The sequence below is a fragment of the Dermacentor variabilis genome, chromosome 1, assembly GCF_050947875.1.
Source record: "Dermacentor variabilis isolate Ectoservices chromosome 1, ASM5094787v1, whole genome shotgun sequence".
Taxonomy (NCBI): domain Eukaryota; kingdom Metazoa; phylum Arthropoda; class Arachnida; order Ixodida; family Ixodidae; genus Dermacentor; species Dermacentor variabilis.
This window is the reverse complement of record NC_134568.1, coordinates 25,012,352-25,036,776: the sequence shown is the minus strand read 5'-3', so window position 1 is coordinate 25,036,776 and position 24,425 is coordinate 25,012,352. Positions and strand designations below refer to the sequence as shown.

Below are 24,425 nucleotides of genomic sequence, written 5' to 3'. Positions count from 1 at the left end.
GGGATTCAGCCACAGGGATGCATGCTTCGCTGTCCAAACATTCCTTACAGAATCTAAACGAATGCCCTGCTAAATTTTTTTATTACATTCATATTAATTATTACTCATTCAACATCACCTTCCTGATTTTATTTTAACCGGTAATTCAACCCTATTCAATGCTATTCTCATAGATATTAGGACATTTATGCTCTATATTATTTTGGAATAATCCACCCACTTCTTGGCCAATCCCCCATCGTGGGTAGGAGCCACACGTGCCACAGGCTACAACAACAACAACAACCAGCTGTTCCTGCTCTGCGTCACCAGCCGCCTCGGTTACGTAGAGACGTTAACCTCGGAACTGTTCTGTGCACCCATAATAATAATAATAATAATAATAATAATAATAATAATAATAATAATAATAATAATAATACCCCGCAGGGGCGTCTGCGTCAGCAGGCGTTTGGTGTGTTGCGACACCACGTACCCGAGCACACGAGGGTTGGACCCTGCCGCGTGTATCCGTGCGCGGCTTAGCCGTGTCCGGGGAAAGGGAGATCCTGGGGGTTTAGCCGATGCCGGGTGTTCGGACCTTTAAGGCCCCCCGGCGGGTTCAACACACCTCTTTGGCCTCTGCTTCACGTAGACGGCACCCCCGGACTGACCCACCCGGGGGAAATCGGCAGTCGCCTTTTCCTGTCCTCCTCTTCAATCTTTGTCTTTCTCTCTAGCTTTTTCATCTTTCTTGTCTTCTTTTCACTTCTTCTTACTTCCGGATTTCCTGGCGGCAAGGGTTAACCGTGTATAGTATATCCAGTCTTGGTTATATGCATTAGGTTATAGTGGCGGTGCATAGCTGGCGTGTGCAGGTTGCTCACAACTTGTAGCGTCCCCTTGTTGGGCTCGGTGGTGGGTGGCTACCACCGCCGCCGAATTTTGAAACCATATTATGGCCGAAGCTTTTCCGCGACTTCCAGATCGGCCTCTGAAAAGAGGCCGCACCGATGCACCTTTTCAATTCACCCTCCGAACCGACCTAGACAACTTTCCACGTTACCACGTCTTGCATAGTGAAGGAACACAAAGTATGCGCAAGCTATCCCCTTTCTTGGTGGCGAAATGCCTCATAGAAAAAATTGGCAAAGACTATAAAGCCTCGAAAATGACCAGTGGAGACCTGCTTATAGAACTGAGAAAAAAAGAACAAGTGCCAAAGCTGTCCGAACTCGCCAGTATTGGTGAAATCAAAGTCACGATTTCTCCCCATCACTCCCTAAACACCTGCAGGGGCGTTATCTCAGAGGAAGATTTCCTCAGCTTGAGTGACGAAGAACTCCTCGAGGGGTTCCAAGAACAGAATGTCATTAAAGTACAAAGAATTACAATCCGAAGGAACAACGAACAACTACCCACCAAACATGTGATCCTCACATTTGGTACTAGCATTCTCCCCACTTCTCTCGACGCAGGATATCTAAAGACAAATGTCAGGCCATACATACCGAACCCGAGGCGATGTTTTAAGTGCCAGAGGTTCGGCCACGCATCACAATCATGCAGAGGCAAAGAAACATGCGCGAAATGCAGTGCCAACGATCACCCATCTGAATATTGTAACGCTCCCCCACGCTGTGTGAACTGCAAAGGGGATCATCCAGCGTATTCACGATCATGTCCCTGTTGGAAGAAGGAGAAGGAAGTGATTTCTCTTACAGTAAAAGAGAAGATTTCATTTTTTGAAGCTAGGAAGAGGCTTTCGCTCTTACCTCAAATAAGCTATGCCAATGTGGCGCGACAGGGGGCAGCGTCACATCGGTCTCGGGAGTCTACAGAGGTCACAGTCAGTGGTCCTGTAGCAACTCCATCCGCCCCCTCGGTGGCAGCAGCTAGTGCTACTCCACCATCATCCAAGACGGCCCTGCAGACAGTCGTCCCGCAGGTCCCCAGACTAAACAGAACGCCAAGGCCCGAGGCGCGTGTCTCGGCGCCTGGTTCTCGATCATCCAGCGCCTCAGAGAAGGCAATGGAGGTTGACACTAAAACCCCGGCGTCATTGACGCCAAAAGAACAGCGCTCTTCTGAGCATTCTAAGAAGGACAACGTCCTTATAACTATACAGAAAAAGGGACAGGCAACCTGAACGGTTACCACCCATTAAACGTGTACTGTCCCATATCACATGTCACCTTTAATTTTTAAGTTCGGAAACACCAATACATTTTCATTTTACAAACATGGCTTTCATTGTACACTGGAATTGCAGGGTTTTATACACAATGTAGGTGACATCAAAGACATTATCAACACTTTTTCGCCAGTTGCAGTGTGCCTTCAAGAAACGAATCTCGGTACAAAAAATAGTAACATTCACAAAGGTTTCACCGTTGTCCGAAGGGACCGCGAACACTCTAGCCGTTTGTCAGGAGGAGTCGCCATAGTCGTTCAGGGCGGCACCCCTACACGAAATGTTCAACTGAATACCTCTTTCGAGGCTGTTGCCGTCACCGTTCTATCGCATAAAACCATCACCATCTGTTCACTTTACATCCCACCCCATACTCATTTTACTACTAGACAACTGGAAAATCTAATACGCCAGTTGCCGGATTCTTTTATTCTAGTAGGAGATATTAATGCCCATTGTAGCCTCTGGGGCAGCGATAGAACAGACCAAAGAGGGCATGTAATCGAAGATTTTATTTTGTCTAACAGCATATGTCTTTTAAACTCGGTTTCACCAACATATTTCTCACCAAGTTCACGCAAATTTAGCTGTCTTGATTTAGCCTTCTGCTCACCGTCTGTTTTTAGCGATTTTAAGTGGGAAGTCCTCGACACTTCATATGGAAGTGATCATTTGCCGGCATTTATCATGCTAACATCTCCATTACCTACCATAAACGCTAAGCCATGTCGCTGGAAAATACATCTTGCCGACTGGCCCCTTTTTATGAAACATGCAAAACTTGAAGAAGTCTTTTCAAATGAACTCAATATAAATGAAATCAATGAGAAGTTCATTGAAGTTTTAATTTCAGCGGCAGAAAGGGCAATACCTCAAACATCCAGTCTTGTGCGCAAAAAAAGTTTCCCCTGGTGGACTCCTGAGTGCACAGAAACAAAAAAGCTTCAAAATAGGGCCTGGGGTATGTTACGAAGACACCCCACCTATACCAACCTTTTCTGCTTTAAACAGGCCAAAGCCAAGGCACGATTTATCAGAAGGCAGGCAGAAAAATCATCGTGGAAGAAATACGTATCCTCCATAAACAGTTCAGTCACATCTAAACGCATGTGGGAACAGGTTAGACAGTTTCGGGGAGATTACTCATCTTATACAATACCGTTACTTACAAGTCCAGACACACAAACAACAATACAAGAACAGGCAGATATACTTGGCGAACATTTCCGGGATGTATCCAGTTCAGGGAATTATACAAAAGAATTTTTACAGTGCAAACAGTCTGCTGAAAAACAGAAGCTGCCCACTACTGGCGCGTTAAATGAACCATAGAATTCCCCCCTCACACTACAAGAAATAAACAGAGTCCTATCTGCAGGGAAAAACACAGCGCCAGGACACGACTGTATTCACTACGCCATGCTGGCTCATCTATCTCAGACATCTGTAGAAGCTCTCCTTAAGTTTTTCAACATAATCTGGGAATCAGGTATAATGCCCGAAGAGTGGAAAAAAGTTATAGTAGTCCCATTTCTAAAAGCCGGTAAATCCCCAACATCCGCAAGCAGCTACAGACCCATTGCCCTCACGAGCTGTTTGGCAAAATCATATGAAAGCATTATCAATATCAGACTCTCATTTATTTTAGAATCAAGAAACCTCATAGACCCTCACCAGTGTGGATATAAAAAGGGTTGTTCAAATACTGACCATCTTGTCCGTCTTGAACATGAAATTCGACATGCATTTTTACAGAAACAACACTGTCTTGCAGTTTTCTTCGATTTAGAAAAAGCCTATGATACCACATGGAGATATGGAATTTTAAGAGACCTGGCTGACCTCGGCATCCGTGGTAAAATGCTGAATTGCCTAACTGATTTCATGTCTAATAGAAAATTTCAGGTTCGTCTAGGTACAGTTCATTCTAATACATTTACGCAGGAAAATGGCGTTCCGCAGGGGTGTGTTCTCAGCACGACGCTGTTTATAGTAAAGATGAATTCAGTTAATAAGATCATACCGTCGTCTCTTATGCACTCTTTATACGTAGACGATCTCCAAGTGGCTTGCCGTGCTTCAAATTTGGCAACCTGTGAGAGGCAGCTTCAAATGACAATAAATAAACTAACACAATGGGCTAACAAAAATGGTTTCCGTCTCTCCACACAGAAAACTGTTACTGTTCTGTTCTCTCAGAAACGAGGGCTACACAGCGATCCAGTCCTAAAATTGAACGACGCCATACTGCCGGTGCAACAAGACCATAAGTTTTTAGGAGTAACCTTTGACACGAAACTTAACTTCCTAACTCACATAAAAGCACTAAAGGTTAAAGCAAATAAAGCTCTAAATATCCTTAAAATTTTGTCTCATAAGCACTGGGGTTCCGACCGAACTTGTCTTTTACGTGTTTACTGGTCTCTTGTGCGTAGCCTTTTAGACTACGGCTCCGTGGTTTACGGCTCAGCCAGACAGTCCTACATCCAACGACTTGATCCGGTACATAACCTTGGACTACGACTGGCAAGTGGTGCCTACCGAACTTCACCTATTCCAAGTTTATACGTCGAGTGTAATGAACCCTCCTTACAGCAGCGCAGAGCATTCCTCACTTTTTCCTACGTACTCAGAATTCAGTCATCACCCCAACACATATGCTACAACATCCTCACACAATGCAACACACGCTTACACTACACAAATAAACCGAACACGATTAGGCCACTTGTCCTGCGGTATGAGCAATACTGTCGGGATTATGACATTCCCCACGAAGTCCTCCAGGTTGCCAAGAAACCACAACGGTTGGCCCTGTGGCACGATTTCACACACTTATGTGATTGGACGTTAACACATCTAAAGAAAAGAGACATCCCACACGAACACATTATACAAGAATTCCGTGCACTTCAGGACAAATATCAAAATAACATGCAATATTACACTGATGGCTCTAAAACAAAAGATCACGTGGGTGTGGGGGCCGTAACGGAAAATTGGGAAACAAGTATTCGATTACCACAACAAGCCTCTGTCTACACAGCCGAAGTATACGCAATATGGACTGTAGTTAAAAAGAGCATAGCCGACAAACACGAAAACACAGTAATATACACTGATTCATTAAGCACACTGAAGGCTCTACACGCGAAATCCGAATGTGAACCCCTGATAGGGGATATTTTAAACATGGTAACATTAAACAAATACGGCCGGTCAATTAGGTTTTGCTGGGTACCAAGCCATGTCGGTATACCGGGAAATGAAGCAGCGGATAGGTGTGCATCAATGGCAGCGCGCAAATACATAACAAACACGGCCCTTCCATATCGGGATAGTATCACGGCGATTAGGATGGCCTTGACGGCCAAATGGCAACAGACATGGGACCATTGCTTAAGCAACAAGCTACATCTTACTAAACCCGTAATTGGTGAGTGGAAGTTGTGCAGTCACCAGCAATGGTTCTATGAGGTGATCCTGTGCCGACTTCGGATTGGACTTACACATTTAACACACATCTTTCTCCTCCGAAAAGAAAACCCGCCGAGTTGCGAAAAATGCAATCAACCCCTTACAGTAATACATATCCTTATAACATGTCCACAGTTTGAAACGCAGCGGCGGAAGTTTTTACACAACCTATATAATTTAAAATGCCTTTACACCCTGCCCTATTACTGGCAGATGACCCACTAGTGCCATTTACTAACCTATTCCACTTTTTAGAGACAACTGGTTATTTACGCGAACTATAATGCAATGCAGGTTTGCCTGCTCTAACCTTGCGTTTCCTTTTGTCTTGTGACTGGCGCAGCATGGCCTTAGTTGCCTTTGTGCCATTAAACCCAAACTAACCAACCAATAATAATAATAATAATAAGGGCATAATGGATAAGGGCATGTATGCTGGATCAGTGTTCGTGGATCTAACTAAAGCCTTTGATAAAATTAACCACCACATTTTATCCTTTAAACTTGAATCTATCGGAATAACAGGTCCTGCATTAACTTTGATACAAAATTACTTAAAAGATAGAACGCAAAGAGTTAGAATTAATGGTGTTCTTTCTAAATCAATGACAACAAACATGGGTGTACCTCAGATGTCCATACTTGGCTTACTCTTGTTTTTAATATATGTTAACGGCCTGCCTAATTGCCTGCTTTCTTCTAACTGCATTCTTTATGAAGACGACACAACTATCTTTAACTCTGACATGTGTGTAAGGAACCTAGTTTCTAAACTTAATACCGACTTAACGTGTTAAATCGGTGCAATATTAACCCAGCTCAATATAAACTCGTCCAAAACTAAATGTGTTTTATTCACGTCCCACCAACGCTCATCCGCATTCGTTCCTTCACTCTACCTTGGTAATAATCTTATCCTGCATAGTACTTCCTGTAACTACTTGGGTGTAGAACTTGATTCTAACCTTAAATTTCATCAAAACATAACCAACGTTAGGCGGAGGGCAACATATGGAACAAGGACGCTTTTAAAAGCTCGGTATGTGTTTAACCAGCAAACACTACTCTCTTTATAGTACTCATTTATCCATTCACATATAAAATATTGCATTGCATGCTGGGGCAATATGTATCGTACCCACTTACCATCATTACAAGTACTACAATACTTGCTGTTAGAATAATTACATTTAGTCCTAACCATTTCAATTCCAAACACTTATTACATAACTATAATCTTCTTACTGTGAACGAGTTTATGAACTTTAATCTTGGTACGTTTTTATATCGACAACTAGATAACGCTTGCCGCAACGGTCTGATATCTCAACCTTGTCTAATGAATACTAACCTTACGCGATTTGCACTAAACAATAACTTTATTCTTCCCATGGTACGCACAAATTATGGTAAGCAGAGTGTGCACTTTTCGTCCGTTTCTTTTTGGAACACACTACCTCCTACTGTTAAGTTATGTAAATCATTTCAATTGAAACGACAACTAAAAGACCACATTTTATCATCTGCAACCACTTAGTTAAGTATTTTTTCCCCTTTTTTCCCTTCCAAATGTACATTTGGCTACGCAACACAAATAAAAGTTTGTTTGGTTAGGTCTCATTATCAATTTACTTTCGTAATGGCGTTATAGTTCTGTAATTAGTCGAATGTAATAATAATTATTATACTTTTTTACTAGCATGTCTGCAGCTGATTTGTATAGTGCTGCCAAACCTAAAGCATTACTAAGTTTGATATCTTTTGAATATTTGACACTATTTGTTGCAACTGTTGTTGTTTATATATTTACTTATACGCTGTACAGGAGGTCCCATTACAGTCTTTGACCCCGGGACCTCCTCCTGTATATTATTGCCTTGTACTATATGTTGTCTATCAATAATAATAATAATAATAATAATAATAATAATAATAATAATAATAATAATAATAATAATAATAATAATAATAATAATAATAATAATAATAATATACTTTATTTCATGAATATAGTACAAATTTAAAAACCGGTGAGCCCAAGCCCGGCAGTCCGCGAAAAGTACTAAAAGAAAGCAAGGTTGGCCAGATATAAACTGAAGCAAGCTGCAAAACAAAAGCAAACTACAACACAAAAGGAGGCTACAACACCAAAGCAAAGTACAAAAACAAAACAAAACAAAAGAAAAGCTAGCTACCAGCAAAACCAAGCTACAAAAGACATAAAGCGAAAAAAAAAACAAGGATACACAGCAATCTAGATCATACAAAATTTATAGAAACTATGGCACGGGCTCTAGTGTCAACTAAATACAATAAAGCTAATCACAGGTCTTCCGAACACACTTCTGACTTCTGCAGCTTCATCCAGACTCCACTTGGGGAGAAAGAAGCAATGAAAGCAGAACTCAGCTGAAGCCCATTCTGCTATAGCACAGACAGTAATTAAATTTTATTTTGCACCAATACAGCGCACTGGTGTGAAAACATACACTTGACCGAGTAGGCAAGCATTCTTGGAATTGTGTAGCGTATCAAACGTCTCCTGTTGCAGACTTCGTTAAGACGTCCGACTGCATTTGGAAGGCAATATGCCTGTGCTGTTCTTCTAATAAAGTAACTATTGTATGGACCATCGATAGGGCCTTGTACCAACCATATCCTATAATCCCTTGTGGCCATATATAGAAGCACCTATTTTTACATAGCATCTCATGGAACCACACGCTGTTATTGCGTACGGAAGCTATAAGACACACGATGTTACTTATTATGTCTACCTAGGCAGGAAAACATTACGTTGATTGATATTGCTTATGTGCTGGTTGCCTGGTTACGAAATCCAATCCGAAAGATAGACGAGGATGATTTGAGAAGAAAGCTAGCAATTTTTATCGATTTTTCGTGATATGACACCGTGACTGCCGATGAGCAAAGACGTGAGAATTTTGTCGCTCACCTCGTGGTGTACCTCATCGACGGAAAGCTTGAATCTGGCGAGAACTTTACACAAAATAAGCTTCATCTCGAGGAGAGCGATACTTCGCCCCAGGCATGCCCTGGGGCCTTTTCCGAACGGCTGGAAACTGATCGGGTGGATGTTCGGTTTGTTCTCCTGGTTGAACCTGTGCGTAGCGGAAAAAGGCAGCCCTCAAAAATAATCGCATGGCATGCAGCGCCGAGCCAAGGCTTCCGATAAGGCTGCTCAATGTAAAAGCTTAAAGAGACAAAACAGTAAATGAGCTTAAACTGACAGGTCATTCTTTAAAATCTCTATGTTCGTTTTTATTGCGGCAATAGGTTTGTTCGCAAAACATATGAACGTCTCAGTTCAAATTCTTAACACTTCGCGCCGAAACCTCGGCGCTAGGACGCCAGCCTGACGTCACGCATATTTCAAGGTATTTTGTTCGTATCGGAGCCATTTTATTGAAGGAAAGCTTGTCGAAGGTTGCTAAGTCCAGTTTTTGGCACTTTAACGCAACAATATACTTCATCTCTACCGATAAAACAAACCAAGTTCAAGAAGATCGCGTCAAATGCCATGACGTCATGCCAGGGTGTTAGGAGAGCTTCAAGGAGGCCTCGCCACCCATCTGTAGTGTTCTTGATTGTTTTGTGGCGCACTAAGTAAGAGCGGGATTTACAGTTCTTGGGAAGTTTCCTATGGTTCACCAAGCCTCTTCTCAAGGAGGTAATCGTAGGATGTTTTTTTTTTGCTATTGTGGGAGCATAATTTGCTAATACAACGATACTTATGTTTCAAGCGATGCCAACCAAGCACGCTTCATTGAATTTGCCTGGGCATCGCCTTCACTCGACGCTATGCACATCTCAATCGACCGTGCGGACAGCCCGTACTGTGAACACCGCCAAGTACCCGACACTCTCCAACATCTGTTTTGCGACTGCCGTCTCTACGAATCACAGCGGAAGGCGCTGGTTTCTGCGCTAGCAGGCATTGGCAGGCAAACATTCTCTGCGCCTGCGTGTCCACGCTTTTTTATGCGCTTTGTTGAAGTGCTCGGTGGAAACAGAGAACTGGGAGATGCTGTGGCAAGATATAGACATATCTACTGGAATTGAGCAATGCTCATCAGGCAACGCATCGCATGCTCCGGAGCACTAATGAAAAAAAAAAAGCGCTGAATGCTCGTAATTCTTTGTAATATAATTATTTGTGGATGCCGTCTGAACTCGTGATATACCGTGTTTGAAAAAGTTTTGTGGTTTTAAGTGCCAAAACCACTTTCTGATTCTGAGGCACGCCGTAGTGGAGGACTCCTGAAATTTTGACCACCTGGGGTTCATTACCGTTCACCTTAATCTAAGTACACGGTGTTTTCGCACCGTGTTTCGCGAGAACTCCGGCCTTCCTCTATTTTGGATGAGAACGGTTGTATAAAGGAAATGGTTAGAGCGGACCGAGCAGGATGAAAAACTTATCTCAGCTCCTGTACTATGGAGGAAAACTACCTAAACAAATGACATGACTAGGAATAAAGTTGTTATTGACTAAACCTCCTCTCCTCTTCCTCTTTGTCTCCACAGCAAATAATTGGCGCGTATCGGCGAAGGCTGCCTGTAAGCCATACCCCTCAAAACAACGATTTCCTTCGGCGAATATTGCGCCCTCTATCTATTTCAATGGATCATATTAACGGTTACTCTTTATCACTCCTACGGTATCACTCTTTATGAGCCTGTACCTGCATTTTCTGCATGTCCGCGTGGCCTAATGGATAAGGCGCCTGATTCCGGATCAGGAGATTGCAGGTTCGAGTCCTGTCGCGGACGTCGAAACTTTTTTTTTCTCGCTGGGTGCCACAGCATTGCATTTATGGAGTGCCTGTGGTTCCTAGACGTGGGGCCGAGTGAAATAAGCGCATTATTAGGCTTCACGTAACCACAAGTTTTAGTCGTGTCGTGGATTTTGCGTTTGGAAGATTTTTTTTTTGTTGTTGGACTGGTACGGCATTAATCTTCTTGCAACATGCAGAATATGCTGCTTCATGTCTGCTTGTCTTCATGGGACGCTCCTTCGGACCACCGTCATGCTCCGAGGTGGGTGATATGAGCTACATCGGAGTTGTTTGATCGATCTAGCAGGGTCGTGTTACCAATAATTTTTCATGGTGGCCAATCAGGATATCAATTACTGATGACTTAGTTGCCAGCATGTGCGATGGTGTTGAATAGATTCTTTATCTTATTTTTGTGATAGTTCAGATACGCGGGCTAGCTTATTGTGTTGTAATTTTCAACAGAGCATTAGCCATCTGTTGGGACTGCTGAGTTATGCGTACAGGCGTTCTTTATCCTTCAAATTCAATAAAAAAGGAGTAAAATTAGGAGAAAGGTTACGGCTCAGTAACCTGAACGTATTAGTGCGTTTTCTACCCGCAGTCAGGACAACGCTCGCGCTGCCACTCTAATATGTATCACGTAACCGAATGTACAGCTTTCACATCAGTCTACGGCTATAACATTAAATCGCGAAGCTTTGTTTATAGCTTGTCCTTCTGACGGGTACTAGATAAACGTGTCCCCATACCGTTACGGGAGTTTTATTTAGGCAATCTGCCCAGCTACATTGATATCTAATACATCGGCAGGACGAATGCTTTGGCATTAATGTAGTCCGAGTCAGACAGACTCATCCCCTTGCGATTATCATGTTTTGATATGCTACAATCGCGAAACAATGAACAACTATCGCCCCGCGCCCTACTTCTTTCCCGCGCACGCCGTGCTTCCGAGCCAGCTTGGATTCGCCTAGGGACGCACAGAGCAAACAGCTTTCTCCAGCGAAGTGCCTATGCACAGGCGAACGAAAATCCCTAGAGGTAGCATGGCGCATTTCGGTTATTTTTTCGCCCATGCGCAGTATTGGAGCTAGGACTTACGGAGTCTCATCTGTCGTTTTGTCGGGACGACGGTGTGCCGCATGAACGGCACACTCGGCGCCACTATGACTAAACGTGGTCGGCGTACCAAGTATTGTTCGTGGATTCGCCGTGGCCGCCACGGGCTGTTTGAAGCAAGGGAGCCGCTGAAAGATATTTTGTGCTGCCGTCTCACGCAGCTTAGAAGTCATGGACAGACGCGGCGGCCATTGTCTGCGGAGTGAACACTGGGTTCAAGAGGCGCCTGCTCGGATCAAGCCCCGTGTCCGCGAGAAGCCACTCACCTCGGCGTGGTCAGTGAAAGTTGTGCGGAAGTGTGTGTGTAAACCCTCCCTTCAAAGGATATGATGACTTTGAACGCTCCGAATTGGTGCAGAATAGATGTAGAATAGCGCATGTTGGTGTCGTCTCCCCTTCTGTCCTTGTTTGCTGGCTCTAAATATGATTTCCAAGTCAGTTTACCAACACGCCGAACAAATGGCAATGGTAGCAGATTGAACGGCCGTTCTTCCCTCACCTAGGGATCTAGGGAGGACAGAGTGTTTATAAGCAGCTGTTGTGCGGCTGCTGAGAGTGCATTCCTTTTTCAGTCATGTTAGAGTGATGAACTGCAACGTTCTTATGTAAATACTGTAAATAAACTCATATTCCTAGTTCTCGATGAGAACAGGTCTCTCCCTTCAACAACGTCCTCAGCGTGGATAAGTTGGACGACGGCGTGGGCCAGCTAGCATCTATTTCATGCCCGATCTCAACCATTACACCGCGCACAATGTTTCGCTTTCGCTGCAAGCGCGTTTTCGCACCGTGCCATGAGCTTTAGGCCGCAGAATCTGAGCACTTGACAGTACACAAGCAACAATTTTTGCGTGGACGCTATCACGGCTGTTCAAAAATAAGTTCGTTATAGAGACTTTGATGCCTACGGCGACTGTGATATCCCGTGGCGACGACTCAATCGTTTTTTTTTCTTTTTCTAAATTCTTCGATGTTTCTATATTATTTGTAAGGTTGCGTCGCACTGTATGTTTACCGGTCTTCACAGCGCGCGATTTCCTCTCTGCTTCTTTTTCGTAATCCTGTACATTAATTCATAGTACAAACACAACCATATGCCAGGCCTTTTATTAATGTGCTTCTGACCGCTGCCTTTCCATTACGACGTACTTGCCAGTATCTAGCATCAACAAGTTCATAGACCAAAGCGTTATGACATTAGCCGGGCAGCGGGCGCGGGCGAGTGTCTCAGTGCGCGTTTTCTGCTACTCAACGAACATCGCAGTCCCGACAACCATGCAGCAATCTTACTCGGGTCTGTGCTTGCTGCATACCCGAGTTGTAGCCGATGGCTATTTGGCGGTTCTAAGTTTCGCGAACCGAGCTTCACGCATCTTCTTGTCCTGCGGCTACGTTGAATAAGGCTGACACCGGGCTCCGTTGCGTACGTCCGGCACTGCAGCACCGAGCAGAAGCGTACCATGCTGCGCGACTTCAAAGGCAGCCACTACCTATAAAGTGCTTTCAAATGTTGTCAGGCAGATACCCCCAAGGCAGAAAAGCCTCACCACTTCATCAGAACTGCAGTGCAGGCGGGACTTTAAACTTTCGTCTTCAAGTGTTCGACGAAAACTCGTCTGGCGAGGAAACATATTGGTGCCAAAAACCGTGCACTGGCCAAGAATAAAACAAAAATAAAGGACAGACGTTTCGGGCCCCGTACTGGCCCCTTGATCACAATGAAGGCGTAAGCATGGGCGTGGGGCATTTTATGGGTGAGGTGCCGCAGCGTTCGGGTGTGTATCTCGGGAAGATTACCCCGCGTCCTGTTTATCGTGTGTCTAGTTGATTGGATGTAAAATGTTTCTAAAAGCAAACGGGCAGAAAAGTGTTTCTCTTATGTGATGATGGCTGCCGCGTCCCAGTCAATGATGTGTCCTGTGAGTTCGTGATATTTTGCCAGATTGTTTGCGGCTGTGTGGCCCTTGGAGACGTCGTTCATGTGTTGGTTCAAGCGCTGTTTAAAATTTCCACTCTCGCCGATGTAAAACACGTCACACTCCTTGCATGGTATCTTGTATATCACACCCGAGTAGTCCTTGTGTTTCAAAGGTTCTTTTGCACGAACCAGCTGATGGCCAAGTTTTCGGGAAGGCACGTGGGCGATTTCAATACCGTAGCCCTTAAAATTTCGTGGAAGGATTTTGCATGTTCCCAGTGTGTAGGGTACTGCCACACGCTTCACTATTTCTTTCGCCGTTTCACGGCGGGGCTTCGCTGATTTGCGCTCCTGCGTTCTGGACCGTTGTGGAGGGTAACCATTGATGAACAGGTTCCTTTTCACAACCTGTAGCTCTTGCCTACGTTTCGTGGGGCTAGAGCAGACGCGGAATACCCAGGAAAAGAGTGCTGCTACGACGGATCCCTTTTGCCCAATTGCGTGCGCCAAGTCGAAGCTCAGGTACGTTCCCGTGTGCGTTGGCTTTCTGTACACACTAGTCCTCAAGCCGCTTGAAGTCCTTTCTACGAGAACATCCAGGAAGTGAATTCGCCGATTGTTTTCCTCTTCAGCCGTGAACTGTACACTAGGCTCGAAGGAATTTAGGTGCTCGAGGAAATGTGTTGCGTGCCGGCGAGGGATAATGCAGAAGCAGTCGTGCATGTATCTTAGAAATAGCTTTGGTCGCGTCCCAAACGAAGATAAGGCGGCACTTTCCAGATCCTCTAGAGCAATGTTGGTGCAAACGACGGACATAGAGGCTCCCATCGCTGTTCCGAATACTTGCTTGTAATACTCCTTGTTAAAGACGAAGTACGTATTTTCAAAGCAAAATTTTAGAATGCGGCAAAGGTCGTGGGATTCGAATGGCGTGCGTTCGGGCAAAGAAGGGTCAGCTTCGAGACGTTTCCTCCAGCACTCGACCGCATAGTCAATAGGCACGCATGTAAACATTGACTTTACGTCAAAGGAGATCATGACATCATCATCGTCAAGGCGCTTCTTATTTACTCAATGAAATGAGCGGAGTCTATGACGTAAGTTGGCGTGAGTCCTGCAAGCGGCCTAAGAATACGGCGCAGGTAGCCGGGCAGTTCGTACAGCGGCGAGCGTGTATAGTCCACAATTGGTCGTACCGGGACATCGGGCTTGTGAATTTTCGGCTGCTCTGACACAACGGATCGGATCCCGCGCTTTACGACCTGCCAAAAATTCACTTCTAACTACCGAAAATTCGCTTCTAACTACCCAAAAGTTAGAAGCGAATTCCTACTATCATCAACTACCAAAATGTTAGAAGCGAATTCGCTTCTAACTTTTCGGTAGTTGGAGATAGTGCGTTTCTTTACAATTTCCGCTACCAAGGAGACCATTTCAGCCTCTCTGATTTTGTATTTAACGTTATTTGTTGCCATGCTGCTTGCTATACCTGGCGCATTTTTGCTGTTAAGCTTTCTAGTTATTTTCCTCAACTAGGAGTAATTTTTTTCTCTGCACAAGTACTTGAATACTCTTGCAACCAATTTGCTTTTTTGCATATTTCTCAATCGTTCTTCGAAATCAATTTTATGCTTAGCTTCCGTGACTTCAAAGCCTATCTATTTGTTGTTTTCATTTGTCGTTCTCACGTGGGTGCCCAATGCGAGGCGTCCCACGGACCTTTGGTTGACGTCGCGTCCTGAATACACCTACAACTTCAAGAAAACAAGTGCATTTCCCAATGTAAGTCCTGGAACCATTGCACCTATCCACATACCAAGGAGCACATCGTACCTATATTATCCCCAATGAGCTATGTGTTTCATTATGGCTACATTTTTCTTCCGCTTTGCTATTGGTGTTTCATGTGTTTCCATACATCTGTTGCTCTCGTTTATCCATAAACCGAGGTATTTGTATTCTTTTACCCGAGGTACTTCCTGGCCCTGTATGGAGACTGTCTGTTCACTGTTTTCAGCGAATGCCATAAGGCCTGATTTTTTAACGGTATATTTCAAGTCTAAATATCACCTTCGTGTACACAGATACTAGCTAGACATGGCATATCTTTTTGCCTGTTAGAAAGCAACACATTGTCATCCGCATTAAGGAAACCTTGGAGCTGCTGCTGCTATACTGTAGGCCCGACGGTTTGTATGATAGATTAAATCCGACAATAATTTCTTCTAGCGCCATTTTCATCCTATCCATGCAAACCCGTGACACTACAACAGTGCCGTCTGTGCACGCGACACATGGGTGATCGATGATGGCGTTTTCACGACAATGCCTTCTCAGCGGAAACCATACAGATTGGGCGTACCTGTTATCTGGGTATCTTGTAGCCACTTCTAGAAAGAAACCGTGGGTAAGTTCACTTGTAGGTGACGAATCAACAAGACAATGGTACTAAATGATGCCTCAAACTTCCAAGAATACGCAGCAACCGAAAATAACTCAGCACATAATAAAAAAACGAGTGTAACGAGCCTAAAATTGGGTGGGACGTGAGTCTGTGACGCTATTGCCTTTAACGTGCCACCACCTAGTGTCGTTCACTTGACTACCACGCCCTCCGCCAAGTGGCGACACTCCACGCGCAAATGCCGAGGCAAGAAGTTAACCAAAGAACGGCAGCTGGTTGGCTTTGGGAGCTCACGGCAAAAGCACAAATGAGGCAGTGCAGTGTGACATGGGTTGGGCCTCGCTTGAATTCAGAGAAGCGCAGAGCAAAATTAGGTTTGAATACTGGGGAACCTTGGATCAAAATTATTGCGCGGCCAAAGGGCACAAGTGTCTGTACCTGAAGAGCCTGGACGCAGAATGGTGGAAGAGGTCCAGAAAGTTGGCAACCAAGTACAGGGTAATTGAAAGAGTAAATAGGCAACCAGGAGTCATCTGAAAGAAAGTGAGAAAAAGAGACATTGAATTGGATGCGAGGCAAGGAGACAAAGAAGACATTAGAAAGACGATGAAGGAATGAAAAGGGAAAATCTGTACGGTAAGACGAAGGGAACTGCCTCGCTACTTGAGGCTCGTGCTGCATCTATTCGCGAATAGACGAGGCGTGCGTATGCTGCAGCAGAGATCCAGAGACCACTCAGCACATTCTTATCAAATGCGAAGGGATTCACCCAGTGAGACCCCTAGATAAAGTACACCTTGTATAAGCACTTGGATTTAAAGTGGACGGAAGCATCAACCCGTCAGCAGTCGAGATAAGTAAGGGGCATTTGGAGAATTGGTGGGAAAGTAGCAGGGAAGAGATTGATAAGACCGGATCTTTTACAGACATAGGGAGCGGTAGAAGATAGACAAGTTTTGAGGGAGAAAATAATTTGAAGAGATGTCTAAAAAATGCAAGAATGAAAAGCAGGTATAGCATATCTGATAACTCAAGAAGGCTAAGTGTCTGTTTGTCGGTCGGACCCTACAAGGTCATCGGACCCTACAAGGTCTATTTCGGACCCTACAAGGTCATCCGACGTATTAGCGCACTGGACTATGAGGTCGTGCCAGACGGCATTTCGCATTCACAGCGGCGCCGCGCACGATCTCAAGTGGTCCACGTGGTGCGTCTTAAACCCGTTTACGGACGCTGACGAACTTCCTTATTTTGTTGTTTTCTTTGCTAGGAGTGCTTTTCTTTTATTACTTTCGTTTGTTTGCAGCATCGGGTCGATGCTTTTTAAGAGGGGGGTATTGACACGTGTACTTATATTTAATGGGCGACCACATTTCGCCGCCTAACAAATGTTATCGCACAGCGCGGGACATGTCTGCATGTATCCGAAGTTTCTGGAAAGTTATCGATGCTTCCATCCGCTGTCTGTTGTCGCCGAACCATGTGTTATCTGATTATATCGCGTCACTCGAATGTTGTAGAACTTTGTGGAAGGCACGCGGGTCCCAACGATTAGTCTGGAACATTCGACGACTGTTGTATAAAAGCCGACGCTCTTGACCCGCTGATCAGATTTTCGACGATCGCCGACCGTGTTCGCCGCTATCGTTGTGCTATAAGTGTAGCCTGTTTTTGTGGGCACAGGTTCGCCCAATAAAAGTTAGTTTTGACTTTCACAGTATTTGCTACTGTGTTCTTCAACGTCACCACCACGTGACAATATTATAGTGGCAGCGCGAGCCTTGTCCTGACTGCGGGTAGAAAACGCACGAACACGTTAAGGTTACTGAGCCGTAACTTTTCGCCTAATTTTATCCCTTTTTATGGAATGGAAGGATAAAGAACGCCTGTACGCATAACTCAGCAGTCCCAACAGATGGCTAATGCTCCGTTGAAAATTTCAACACGAAAAGCTAGCCCGCGTATCTGCACTATCAGAAAAATAAAATAAAGAATCTATTCAACACCATCCCACATGCTCGCAACTAAGGCATCAGTAATTGATATCCTGATTGGCCACCATGAAAAATTACTGGTAACTCGACCCTGTAAGACCGCTGAAACTACTCCGATGTAGCTCATGTCACCCACCTCGGAGCATGACCGTGGTCTGAAGGGGCGTCCCATGAAGACAAGCGGACATTGCATGAAAATTAATGCCGCACCAGTCCAACAAATAAAATCTTCCAACCACAAAATCCGTGACAGGACAAAAACTTGTGTTTATCCGATGCTAAATAATGCGCTTAATTAATTCGGATGGTTACCTGATGCCTAATAATGCGCTTAATCCACTCGGCCCCACGTCTAGCAACCACAGGCGTTTCATAAATGCAATGCTGTGTCATGCAGCAAGAAAAAAAAGCTGGACGTCCGCGACAGGACTCGAACCTGCAATCTCCTGATCCGGAATCAGGCGCCTTATCCGTTAGGCCACGCCGACTTTTTTTTTCTTTCTTTCATGGTATTTATTATAGTTGCATTCAACCATTCAACCAGACGTTCACCAGTTCTGCATAGTCAGAGAATGGAGGGCACAATGAAAGTCACACACAGAAAAGGTAGCGTTCATACTGTGAGTAGAAACGTTCGTGTCACTTTAGAAGGGTGGCAAGGATAAGCACCTCAACAAAATAGGGTACCAGTCCGGTTGTACACCGAGTCCATCATAAACCTGCTTTAGGTGTAGTGTCATTTGGATGAAATTTGCCCTTGTAGGTACAACCGTTTCGGCGTTGCGGTCCATCATTCGCGTTTTCCACAAACTGTGCATTCCCATTACAAAAAACATATCGAAAGGCGCACTATTATCACAGGTTGGTAGCAGGTATCGCAAAGTATGAGCGTTAATCTCAAACACGCCGACATGTAGAGCGCGCCGGTACACGCTCGTAAACAGAGAAACAGTAGTAGTGATAAAGAGTAGCCCTTAATATGATCCATTGAAATAGATAGAGGGCGCAATATTCCCCGACGGAAATCCTTGTTTTGAGGAGTATGGCTTAAAGGCTGGCTTCGCAGATACGCGCCAATTATTTGCTTTCGAGACGAAGAGGAAGAGGAGAGCATGTTTAATCAATAACAAATTCATTCCAAGTCATGCCATTTGTTTAGGTAGTTTTCCTCCATAGTACAGGAGCTGAGATAAATTTTTCATCCTGCTCGGTCCGCTCTAACCATTCCCTTCATACAACCGTTCTCATTGAAAATTCCTTCATCTTGGCGCTGTAGCGCTATAGAGGAACGCCGAAGTTCTCGCTAAACACGGTGCGAAAACACCGTGTACTTAGATTTAGGTGAACGTTAAAGAACCCCATGTGGTCAAAATTTCCGCAGTCCTCCACTACGGCGTGCCTCATAATCAGAAAGTGGTTTTGGCACTTAAAACCACACAACTTTTTCAAACACGGTAAATCTCGAGTTCTGACGGCGTCCATAAATAATGATATTACAAAGAATTACGAGCATTCAGCGCTTTTTTTTTTCATTAGTGCTCCGGAGCATGCCACGCGTTGCCTGATGAGCATTGCTCAATTCCAGTACATATGTCTATATCTTCCCACAGCATCTCCCAGTTCTTTGTTTCCACCAAGCACTTCAACAAAGCGCATAAAAAAGCGCGGACACGCGGGCGAAGAGAATGTTTGCCTGCCAATGCCTGCTAGCGCAGAAACCAGCGCCTTCCGCGGTGATTTGTAGAGAGGGCAGTCGCAAAACAGATGTTCGAGAGTCTCGGCCACTTGGCGGCGCTCACAGGACGGGCTGTCCGCACGGTCGATTGAGATGTGCATAGCGTCGAGTGAAGGCGATGCCCAGGCAAATTCCACGAAGCATGCTTGGTTGGCATCGCTTGAAACATAAGTATCGTTGTATTAGCAAATAATTATGCTCCCACAATAGCAAAAAAAAAACATCCTACGATTACCTCCTTGAGAAGAGGCTTGGTGAACCATAGGAAACTTCCCAAGAACTGTAAATCCCGCTCTTACTTAGTGCGCCACAAAACAATCAAGAACACTACAGATGGGTGGCGAGGCCTCCTTGAAGCTCTCCTAACACCCGGTCATGACGTCATGGCATTTGACGCCGTCTTCTCGACCTTAATTTGTTTTATCGGTACAGATGAAGTATATTGTAGCGTTAAAGTGCCAAAAACTGGACTTAGCAAGCTTCGAGAAGCTTTCCTTCAATAAAATGGCTCCGATACGAAAAAATACTTGGGAACAAACCTATTGCCGCAATAAAAACGAAAAAGGAGATTTTAAAGAATAACCTGTAAGTTTAAGCTCTCTAAGTGTTTTGTCTCTTTAAGCTTTTACATTGAGGAGCGTTTTTGGACGTGGGTTGCCTCAGTCTTGGCTCGGCGCTGCATGCCAACCGATTATTTTTTAGGGCTGTCTTTTTGCCACTACGCAGAGGTTCAACCCGGAGAACAAACCGAACATCCACCCGATCAGTTTCCAGCCGTTCGGAAAAGGCCCCAGGGCATGCCTGGGGCGAAGTTTCGCTCTCCTCGAGATGAAGCTTATTTTGTGTAAAGTTCTCGCCAGATTCAAGCTTTCCGTGGATGAGGAGCACCACGAGGTGAGCGACAAAATTCTCACGCCTTTGCTCGTCGGTATTCACGGTGTCATATCCCGAAAAATTGACAAAAAATGCTAGCTTTGTTCTCAATACATCCTCGTCCATCTTTCTGTTTAGATGTCGTAACCAAGCAACCAGCACATAAGCAATATCAATCAACGTAATGTTTTCCTGCCTAGGTAGACATAATAGGTAACATCGTGTGTCTTACAGCTTCCGTACGCAATAACAGCGTGTGGTTCCATGAGATCCTATGTAAAAAGCGGTGCTTCTATATATGGCCACAAGGAATTATTGGATGTGGTTGGTAGAAGGCCCTATCGATGGTCCATACAATAGTTACTTTATTAGAAGAACAGCACAGGCATATTGCCTTCCAAATGCAGTTGGACGTCTTAACGAAGTCTGCAACAGGAGACGCTTGATACGCGACACAATTCCAAGAATGCTTGCCTACTCGGTCAAGTGTATGTTTTCACACCAGTGCGCTGTATTGGGACAAAATAAAATTTAATTACTGTCTGGGATATTTCAGAATGGGCTTCAGCTGAGCTCTGCTTTCATTGCTTCTTTCGCCCCAAATGGAGTCTGAATGAAGCTGGAGAAGTCAGAAGTTTGTTCAGAAGACCTGTGATTAGCTTTATTCTATTTAGTTGTCACAAGAGCCCGTGCCATAGTTTCGATTAGTTTCGTTTGGTCTACATTGATGTGTTTCGTTGTTTGTTTCGCTTTTTTTTCTTTTGTAGCTTGGTTTTGCTCGAAGCTCGTTTTTGTTTTTTTGTACTTTGCTTTGCTGTTGTAGCCTCCTTTTGTGTTGTAGTTTACTTTTGTTTTGTAGCTTGCTTCAGTTTATTGCTGGCTAAACTTGCTTGTATTTTTTTAAGTACTTCTCCCTGACTGCCGGGTACAGCCCGACAAGCCTTCATGGCTTGGGCTGACCGGTCTTTGAATTTCTACTATTTTCATGAAATGAAGGATATTATTGTTATTATTATTTACCACTTTTTTTCTTGATACACGCGGCCAGATTACTTTACATTTCGATACGAAGTTGCCGTTTGAACTAGTCGACGCTCGAAAGGTGCACAAGAAAACATCATCCAATGCAATTATATTAATTGTACGTTCTTAATATACACATTATCAGCATACACGGTGTTTTTTATCAAGTCTGTTAAAGCTTCCTAGCTGGAGCAATAAAAACTGTAAGATCGTAGTTTCTTCCATGTGAGAATATTATCAACAACGGACGCCAGAAAACGGGTGGTATATTAAATTTTTTTCACTAATAAAGTTATCATAATGATATGTTTTTCGTTAGTGCCGTTCGGCGGCCCTTCACAATGGAACTCTTGTAGGTGTTGTCCATAGGATAAGAAAGCTGTTTTCGAGAAGCCCAAAAAGTGCTTCTCAGGCCCTGGGGCTATACAGGTTACGTGTGCAAACACTCTGGCTGATTAAGATTGGCAACGTCTCCAAGTCAATATTACGCAAGGCGATATATACAGCGTCTACTTCTCTGTATATATATATATATATATATATATATATATATATATATATTATAAAATATTTTTTATGATTTTCAGTTTCTGGATGTTTTTGGTGAGATATAAATAGGTAACGAATAACTGTAGTTCGCAAGGTATGGTCACATTTTTGCTACGGTTTGCTAATACAAAAGTATTGTCGGTACTAGGACGAACCCAGACCGGCGTTGTCCTGAGTGCGAGCGTTCGTAGGCGTTGGAAGAAGAGCGGTTTCAGTTGTTAGGCGATGTGAACGGGGTAGATTTTATCTGTAATATGTGTGTGCTAGGGTCCCGACTATACTGACGAGAGAAGAAAGATAAATTAGCTATGCTGGTTGGGAAGCTGGAAAAGGAACTCCAGAGCGAGCAGAAGACGAGGAAGGTGGAAGAAGATAAGCTAGCCAACGTATAAATAAGGATGAAGCCCGCCATTCCGCAAAGCAATGGTGAATGCTTCGAGACAAACACCGCAAATGTGACTGGCTTCGAAGCGAGAGCAGCAAAGGAGGACGAAACCACCACGCGGAAAAGCGGTGGGGGACACGTCAGTGACGATGACGGAGAGGCTACCGCGGGCGTGCCAGCCACGGAAGAAGAGAACAACCGAATGATGAGTATAAGACAAGGGAGGGGGGCATCGCGACCTCAAGTGCAGTTTTTGGCGGTCAGGTGTAGAATAAGCGTCGAGTATTCGTCCTAGGGCATTCAAACACGCGTAAACTAAAACCGTTGATAATACAGGCGAGCGCGTCCAGATTAGCCCTACAGAAGGGTTGAAATCTGGGCCAGTTGGTACATACCTAGAATCTCTCCTCGTAGAATCTCCTCGTAGAATACGTAGAATCTCTCCTCTTGTCCTTTGTGTTTTTGACTGGTTTTTTCGTTCAGATTCTAATAAACCTCAGTTGATAGTCCAGTCGTTCTGGTGTGAATCTCTCCTCTTGTCCTTTGTGTTTTTGACTGGTTTTTTCGTTCCAGATTTGCCCGTTTCAGGTGAAACCGATTTGTGAAGTGATAGCCAAAGCCAAGCAACACATGTGAGACAGAATGGAGGAGAGGCACCTTGTGGTGAGGTTGGGTGGAGTGATTGACGTACTGCAGGAACGGAGGACGCCGATCGAGAGAGAAATAGCTAAAGGGGTCATCGATCGACGGATTGTTTCAAAGAAAGTGAAAATAACACTGCGCGAGGGTGCCAACTGTTCAAAGGCAGGAGCATTAAACCGAAAGGGCAGTGCATGCAGTAAACTGGAAAATTTGGACGCTAGCTAAGGCAATGAATTTTACGGTCATTGACATCAGCCGAGAAATGCAGCGAGCAGTCCGGGAAGGCGCTTTTCTACGTGACGACATACGTTTTAGCGACAATGTAGCAGCACCTGTTGGACGTTCATTCACGCTAGAGGCAGTAGCCTTCTTAGGCGGGGCACAGGTAGTCAGGAAGTTAGATGAAGTATTGAGTGTTGCGAAACACCGACAAAGAGCAGAATTAAATCACATGCAGTTAAGAAAAATTGGAGGACGCTTAAGCTTCGCCTTCAAGAGTGGAACGCGACAGCGTTCCCGTAGACCCGCCAAGGGGTGTAAGACATTGGGCTACGGCGCAGCGACTACGCGCCCCGCATCGGACGCGGTGAGCGTCGAGCAACGCAGCGTTCGGCGCGACTACGAAATGTGCGCCTGAGCAAGCGACGCACGCCTGAGCCTGAGAAACAGCTCTTTTCTAAGGCAACACCACGTTCACTAGAGGCGCTTTTGTACCGCTTTGAAGCATCGAACTCGTGGCTCAGTGGTAACGTCTCCGTCTCACACTCCGGAGACCCTGGTTCGATTCCCACCCAGCCCATCTTGGAAGTTGCTTTTTATTTATGAAGTGCCTGCCGTGATTTATCGCTCACGGCCAACGCCGCGGACGCCGACACCGACGCCGACGACACCGGCTTTTCTGCGACACGAGCTCCTTAATGCTATCGGGTTAAAAGGCGCGCAAAGGATGTATGCAGCGATGTTAAAATTTGTTACATAGACATGCAAGTGGCTGGAAGCAGGAAAAATGGCTGGGAATTAAAAGCAAGCTGATTAACGGAGCCAATAGAGTGCACACCTGGCCCTAAACGCATCTGCGAAATTCGGAGGAGCCGCCTGTTATTGGCAGTGTTGTATGCTAGGGGTGCAACAGAATGACGGAAGTGTAGACATAATAATTAGGCTGGCTATAAAGTGGCAGAGTGTGAAAGAGTCATGTAAGGAGCATTTATGGATTAGCGGCACATGGAAAGGCAAAAAGACGGGGCTAGGAGTAGCATACCTATATGGACAGGTAACAGATACAAATAAATAATTGAGTGATTGCATTAGAAGCGGCATTAATGAGCTCG

At 44.7% G+C, this 24,425-nt stretch overlaps 2 non-coding genes across 2 annotated transcripts; one reads left to right on the top strand and one right to left on the bottom strand.

The window, feature by feature from the left end:
• Positions 1–10,371: 10,371 nt before the first annotated feature.
• On the top strand, positions 10,372–10,444 carry TRNAR-CCG (transfer RNA arginine (anticodon CCG)). The gene has a single exon. It is a non-coding gene; the product is annotated as a tRNA-Arg (tRNA).
• Positions 10,445–18,302: 7,858 nt separating this feature from the next.
• On the bottom strand, positions 18,303–18,375 carry TRNAR-CCG (transfer RNA arginine (anticodon CCG)). The gene has a single exon. It is a non-coding gene; the product is annotated as a tRNA-Arg (tRNA).
• Between the last annotated feature and the right edge of the window lie 6,050 nt (positions 18,376–24,425).